Source organism: Humulus lupulus, chromosome 1 (genome assembly GCF_963169125.1).
Source record: "Humulus lupulus chromosome 1, drHumLupu1.1, whole genome shotgun sequence".
In the NCBI taxonomy this organism is placed as follows: domain Eukaryota; kingdom Viridiplantae; phylum Streptophyta; class Magnoliopsida; order Rosales; family Cannabaceae; genus Humulus; species Humulus lupulus.
The window spans coordinates 130410678-130418433 of NC_084793.1; the positions used below are offsets into that span (position 1 = coordinate 130410678).

Consider the following 7756-nt stretch of genomic DNA (forward strand, 5'->3'; position numbering starts at 1 on the left):
ACTCTATTGTTTTTATGGAGGAGGACACAGGTCATGTCCAATTCCTGCATAATGATTCACTGGTCATAACCATTCAGCTCACAAACACGAGAGTTCAGAGAATCTTGATTGATAATGGGAGCTCCGTAAACGTGCTATTCAAGTCCACTCTAGAGAAGATGGGACTATCAGTGACGTATTTGATGGCCTCCTCCACAACTCTATATGGGTTCTTAGAAGAAGGAATGGCAGCAATCGGGACGATTGAGCTCGTTGTAACCATTCGTGATGAAACATTAGCTGCCTACAACGCTAGTTTAGAGCGACCAACCTTGATAGTGTTTGAGGCCATAACTTTTGTTCGACATTTGGCTATGAAGTTCCCTTCAACCACTGGGATATGCACAGTAAGAGGGGATCAACTTGATACTAGGGAGTGTTGTAGCATTTCTATGAAGGGAAGATCACAACCCGAGAGCTACCTAATGAGGATCCGAAACTCCATATTACCAACTTTTTGGTGCTATGTGTGCTACTTTCAAAATGAATGGAGTAAGTAATGATGCAATTCTTTTAAGGCTATTTTCATTTTTCTTGAGAGACAGAGCTAAAATCTGGTTGATTTCGTTGCAAGCCAACTCCATTTTGACATGGGAGGACCTTGCCCAAAAATTCCTCGCTAAGTATTTTCCTCAAGCTAAAGCATCCCCGATTAGAGGTGAAATAAATAATTTCTGTCAATTTTAGGGGGAATCACTATATGAAACTTGGGAAAGGTTTAAAGAGCTGCTTTGAAAATGCCCACTTCATGGTATCGTGAAATGGATGTTGGTGCACACTTTTTATAATGGGTTGAGGGGAGACACAAGGACTATAATAGATGCAGCAGTGGGTGGAGCATTTATGAGCAAAAGTGCTAACGAAGCATATGAGCTCTCGGAGGAGATGGCCATGAATAATTATCAATGGCTAACTGAGCGTGAAAATACGAAGGTGGCGGGAGTTCTAGAAGTTGATCCTATTGCTATGCTCACCGCTCAAATTGCTTCGTTGACCAAGAAAATGCAACAACAAAATAGCATTTCAGCTCAAGCGATGCAACTACAACCTGATCCTATTATTTGTGAGACATGTGGAGGCCATCATCACTTTGAGAAATGTCCAGCAGCGGGTTCTTAATTAGTAGATGACATTCCACTTGAAAAGGTGCATGCCATTGGTAATTACCCTAGACAACCGAATAACAACCCATACTCCAATACTTATACTCCAGCGTACAAAAACCATCCAAATCTTTCATGGAGTAATAATCAAGGGCACCAACCACAGTATCATCCAAATCTGCCTCAATATCCTCCAAATAGACCATCCTATGGGATCAATCAAAGACCATTTTATGACAATCTAAAGCCACAAATGCCACAACATCAACAACCATTGCCTCAAGTGACTAAACTAGAGGTTCCTGCTGATTTATTGAGCCAATTTATGACAAAAACAAGATCCTCCATTTGGAACTTAGAAATACAAGTTGGCCAACTTGCAAAGCTAATGGCAGACCGTAATCAAGGGGCTCTACCTAGTTCCACCGTGGTGAATCCCAAAGAGCAATGTCAAGTTGTCACTTTGAGGTGTGGGCCTACAGTGGATGACAAGGGAAAGAAGATAGAGGATCAACATGTCACTAGTCCAGCACAAGAGAAGGTTACTGAAGACCTTCCAAAGAAAGAGAAGTCGAAATACACTGAGCCTACACAAAATATTCCTTATCCTCAACATTTCCGAAAGGATAATCTTGACAAACAATTCTCCAAATTTCTCGAGGTATTTAAGAAACTTCACATTAACATTCCCTTTGCTGAGACTTTTGAACAAATGCCTAGTTATGTGAAGTTTATGAAAGAGATATTGTCTAATAAGAGAAAAATGGAGGATTATGAAACTGTGGCTTTGACAGAAGAGTGTAGTGCAATCAATCAAAAGAAACTTCCTCAAAAGTTAAGAGATCCGGGTAGTTTCACTATACCTTGCACCATTGGGAACTTTCATTATGAGGGGGCTTTATGTGATTTGGGTGCAAGAAGTAAATTTAATGTCACTTTTCGTACTTAGAAGACTTGGTTTAGGGGAAGCTAGACCCACTACTGTTACTATTCAATTGGCTGACCATTCATTAACACACCCCAAGGTATTATTGAAGATGTTCTTGTCAAAGTGGACAAGTTTATTTTTCTTGCTGATTTTGTTGTTCTTGATATGGAGGAAGATGAAGATGTTCCAATTATTTTGGGGAGAACATTTTTAGTCACCGGTCAAGCTTTGATAGATGTTCAAAATGGAGAGTTGAGGCTAAGAGTGTAAGGCGATGAGGTTGTATTTAATGTGTTCAAGGCTTTGAAGTATCCTAGAGCAAGCGATAGTTGCTTTAGTGTGAATGTAATTGAGGAAAGTTTATCAAAAGGAAAACTCATCAAAGATCCGCTTAAGAGGAGTCTTATTTCGCCAAGTATGGAAGCCTATGATGTGTAACTCCCACTTCTTTCTACAAATGCATTATAACAATTATGAAAAATAAGAGAATATATTTTTTTATTCATATTTTTGAGTGCATTACAATGTTAATCGAAGGTTAGAGCTATTAAGTAAAGTGGAAGAATAACTAATGAATACGCAACTATAATATTCATGGGCATTTCATTAGTATAATACCCATAGAATGATGCTAAATACAAGCAAACAATCACTAAAGTTATGAACAATAAAAAGAAATTCATGATTTGATGATGAATTTTATCTAGAAGGTTAAGAGATGAAGAAATTGTGCAAGTGAATGGTTGAAGGAACAAGTATTTATAGGACAAAAACTAGCTGTTATGACTGTTGGTGAATAGTGATTCGACCGTTGGAAACAGTAACCTGACCGTTGGGGATATAGTTGTATTCTATTGTGGGATTTAAAAAATTCTAAGTTGTTGAAGTAGCTAACACATGAGAATAATTAATTTATGGATGTTAGAGAAACTTTTTCAGAAAAGTTTGTGAGTAAAAAATGTTGGACTAAGTAATATAAGAAGATTGGGAAGTTTTCATTTTTTGGTTACTATTCACCGGGTACTATTCATAGAGGGTCCCACAGTAGGGTCCACATGGGTCCCACAACGGGGTCCACCCCATGGTTCCCACATGATGATGCAGTAGTGATACAATGATGACTTTAGCAAACCACCATGCTTAATATTTTGAATATTTTATTATTCCACTATGGTTGATATTTTCAATATTTTATTAGCATAGTAACCTAAGGTTTTCCTATAAATAGCTCTTCCAAAACTCATTTTGAATCACAAAACCTCATTTTCTTTCTCTCACTCTACCCAAAAATCTTCTTAACACCCCTTTAAAGTTCTAAACCTCGAAGATCTAGGCGAAATTCTGTGTGTAACGCTAGCCTACGAAAACCTTTTAGGTAAGCTCTTTCCCGAGCCTTTCATTTCAGTTATTTAGTTATTATATATATACAGATTATTTTACTTCGCTGTTATAATGCCAAAATTTATATATAGATTATTTTACTATGCCGTTATAATGTCAAAAGTTATATATAGATTATTTTACTATACCGTTATAATGCCATAATTTATATATAGATTATTTTACTATGTCGTTATAATGCCAAAATTTATATATAGATTATGTTACCATGCCGTTATAATATCAAAATTTATATATAGATTATTTTACTATGCTGTTATAATGCCAAAATTTATATATAGATTATGTTACCATGCCGTTATAATGCCAAAATTTATACATAGATTATTATACCATGTCGTTATAATACCAAAATTTATATATATATATATATTATTTTACCATGTTGTCATAATTTACAATGCCAAAATTGAAATATAAACTATTTTTTATATATCTTTATAATATTAAACTTATATAGGCTATGGTCACACTTTGGACTATTATGGACTCTTATTATCTGACCTTATTCCCTACTAATATGGACTGATATTATGACCTGGACATTTCCGTATGACCATGACCATGATTTTTAGACTGGGATCTTGCCATGGACAATTATAGTATGACCATATAACTGGACATAAAATAAACAATAAAATAGGAAAAATGGAATAATAACAATTATAAACTAAAATTACGTCATGTAGATTTTATGTAAGTTAATAGTTTGTATTTTATGAGGAAGCTAACAATTTCGGTTATTTTATCAAGACGCAAGGTAAGTAGAATCCTCATCTACAACGCAAGTCTTTTATGTGTCTTATGTGCAATTATATGGTTTACATGTTATTCTACCATATTGTATTTATGCGTAAGTTATTTTCAAGCATGTTATAATTATTATGCATAAGCATGCTTAATGTTTACAGATAAGTTATTGAAAGAGTTAAAGTAGAGGTGCTGCTTGGGAGACCTATGTCCCAAAATGTAATAAGGGAGACGTACCTCCCTATATAATGAATGTTTATGAGGGATAAATTCCCTATTATCATGTTTATGTTCAAGTTGGAATGTGATTCCCTATGTAATGCCAGCAGCAGCATCCTCTAGGGCCCAAATGAAAGGAAAGTAAAAGAAAGAAAATACATAACATGTTGCACGTTTATTTTAATGCATATGAGGTAGTTATTCTGCTTACTGAGCCTTAGCTCATCAGATAATGTTTGTGTTGTAGGTAAGATGCCCCAAATATAAATTTTTGATGAGTATACGTGGAGCCAACGTGATTGCACATATGGGGCTGACCTGAAGGGAGTGGAGTTCTGCTATGTTATATTATAAATAAACGAGAAACTTAATTTTTTATTTATATTTCATAAAAAGTATTTTGTGAACTTTATAATTTACATAAAGCTTTAAAAGTATTTCATGAACTTTGTAATTTACATAAAGCTTTTCAATTTATTGGTTGGATACATCTCTAGTTCTATGTTAAGGTGTAGTAACACCACGAAAATTATTTATAAAAGTATTAATATTTGTATGTAAGATAAAGTTTTATTTAGTTGTGGGTATTGTATGGTTTGAAGTTATGAACATTAGTTTATGTATTATTTAATAAAGTTTTTTTGTAAATTCAGAATTTCAGTATTGTCGTATTCAGGTTAAACTTTGTTTTTACACTATATATATGTATGTTAAGAAAGGAGGTCGTTACATGATGACACTAAGGTCATTGAATATGTAAATTGGTTAAACTCCACTGGACCTATTTATAAGAAGAAATATGAGGAACTTGGAAAAGGGCTCGAGAGACCACTACCATCTATTGAAAAACCACCGGTGCTTGAATTGAATACTTTACCAGAACATCTTAAGTACGCTTATTTGGATAAGAATGACACTCTCCCAGTTATTATTTCAACTTCATTATCTACTATTGAAGAGGAAAAAATATTAAGAGTGTTTCGAGCTCATAAATTGGTAATTGGTTAGACCTTAGCAGATATAAAGGGTATTAGTCCCTCTACTGTTATGCACTGTATTCTAATGGAAGAGGACAGCAAGCCTAGCATTGACACTCAAAGGAGGCTAAATTCCACTATGAAAGAGGTGGTTCAGAAATAAATTTTGAGGTGGTTAGACGCTGGTGTTATTTATCCATTCTCAGATAGTTCATGGGTAAGCCCCATACAAGTGGTTCAGAAAAAGCGTGGAATGACGGTAGTCAAAAATGAAAACATTGAGTTAATTCCAACTCGTACAGTGATGGGGTGGAGAATTTGTATTGATTATCAGAAATTAAATGAGGCAACAAGGAAAGACCACTTACCATTTCCTTTTGTTGATCATGCTCGACAGACTGTCGGGTCATCATTTCTATTGTTTCCTAGATGGGTACTCTGGTTATCATCAAATACCTATTGCTCCAGAAGACCAAGAAAAAATGACTTTCACTTTTCCTTATGGTACATTTTCTTTTCGTAGAATGCAATTTGGATTATGCAATGCTCCTGCTACTTTTCAACGATGCATGATGTCAATATTTTCTGATATGGTGGAAAAGAGCATTGAAATATTTATGGATGATTTCTCGGTCTTTGGCTCCTCATTTGACATGTGTTTACAGAATTTGGAAAATGTGTTAAAGAGATGAGAAGAATCTAATTTGGTCCTAAATTGGAAAAAATGTCACTTCATTGTGAGTGAAGGAATTGTTTTGGGCCATAAGATTTCAAGCGAAGGCATAGAGGTAGATCTTGCAAAGATATCAACTATTGAGAACTTGCTTCCTCCAATTTTAGTAAAGGGTGTTCAGAGTTTTCTTGGACATGCTGGATTTTATAGGAGATTTATTAAAGATTTCTCCAAGATTTCTAAACTCATGTCTACTTTATTAATGAATGGAGCACAGTTTAATTTTGATGATGATTTTCGACATGCCTTAAATACTTTGAAAGAGAAATTGATCACTGCACTGATCATGGTACCACCGAATTAGGAACTTCTCTTTAAATTGATGTGCAATGCGAGCAATTATGCAGTAGGAGAGATTCTGGGACAGCGAGTTAACAAGGTATTCTGAACAATTTATTATGCTAGTCGGACTTGGAATTGTAACGACCTGAATTCCCTAATGTGGCTCTATGTCTGGATTAGGGGGTCGGGAGGGCCATAATTGATTTATAATGCAATTACGTGATTATATGCATGTTTATGTGAATTATATTATTATATGATGATAAATGCATGCATATGGGTCAACTTTTCATTATAAGGGAATTTTGGTAATTTGGCCCGTTGAGGGCATATTTGTATATTTTCATGCATGTTGGTGAATTATGAATGAGGCCACATTATAATGTGGATTTTTTTCGAGCTATTCGGCATGAGACGATCTTTGAATGTAAGTTAGCGGTTTGGTCATAACGGGGTTAATTTCGGGGCTCGGGGTGAGTCTCGGGGTAATTTGATGATTGGTTCATTACCGGAAATTATAGGGTAATGGGATGTGATTTATTAGTATTTGAGAATAGTGGGAATTGGAGGACGTTAGTTATAATTAACTAGATAGACGGGAAAAGATAATTTTGCCCTTGGTGGCTCAAAAGGGAAATAAATAGGCTTAGGGGCATTTAGGTCATTTGACCTTAGGATATGCTTAAAATCAGAGAGCTGTGATTAAAGGAAACAAAAACATAGCTTCTCTCCTCTTCTTCACGATCATCTTTTTTCTCCTTCTTCCTTTGAAATTTTGAAGCTTAATTTGAGGATTCATGCTAGCGAATCAAGCCTTGCGGGTTTAGGATTGTGTTTAGCCATTGAAGAGGGTTTTACCTTGAGCTTGAGGTAAGATTTCAGCCATGGAACTCTGGTTTTGCTCTGTTTTTCAATTGTTTTTCAGTTGGAATTTTTGGATTGTATAGTTGAGAATTCAATGAAGTTTTTGGGAAAGATTGATTGGGTTTTGATGACTAGGACTTGTTGAATGAGTTTTTGGGTTCATTTGTGAGTTTCATGGAGGTTTGGAATCAAGTATTGAAGGTTGGAATTTGGAGAACTCGAAGGAGAAAAACCAGGGGTGAAATACCCTGGTTTTGGCGCTATAGCGCCCAAGGATGGGCGTTACAGCGCTGTCTAGGGCATGGCAGCTCTGGTTGTAGCGCCATAGGGCCTGGGGGGCAGCTCTGTAGCGCAACCCTGTTTCTCCAGGGAATTCTTTTGAGCACTTTTGAGGGTTTTTGACTCGGGGTTTCAATTCTTAAGGCTTGGGATCAAATTTATTAACCGTGTTAGCAGGATT

The 7756-nt window shown here is 35.7% G+C and overlaps 1 non-coding gene across 1 annotated transcript; it reads right to left on the reverse strand.

The window, feature by feature from the left end:
• Positions 1–687: 687 nt before the first annotated feature.
• Positions 688–794, reverse strand: LOC133813335 (small nucleolar RNA R71). The gene has a single exon (XR_009884358.1). It is a non-coding gene; the product is annotated as a small nucleolar RNA R71 (small nucleolar RNA).
• Between the last annotated feature and the right edge of the window lie 6962 nt (positions 795–7756).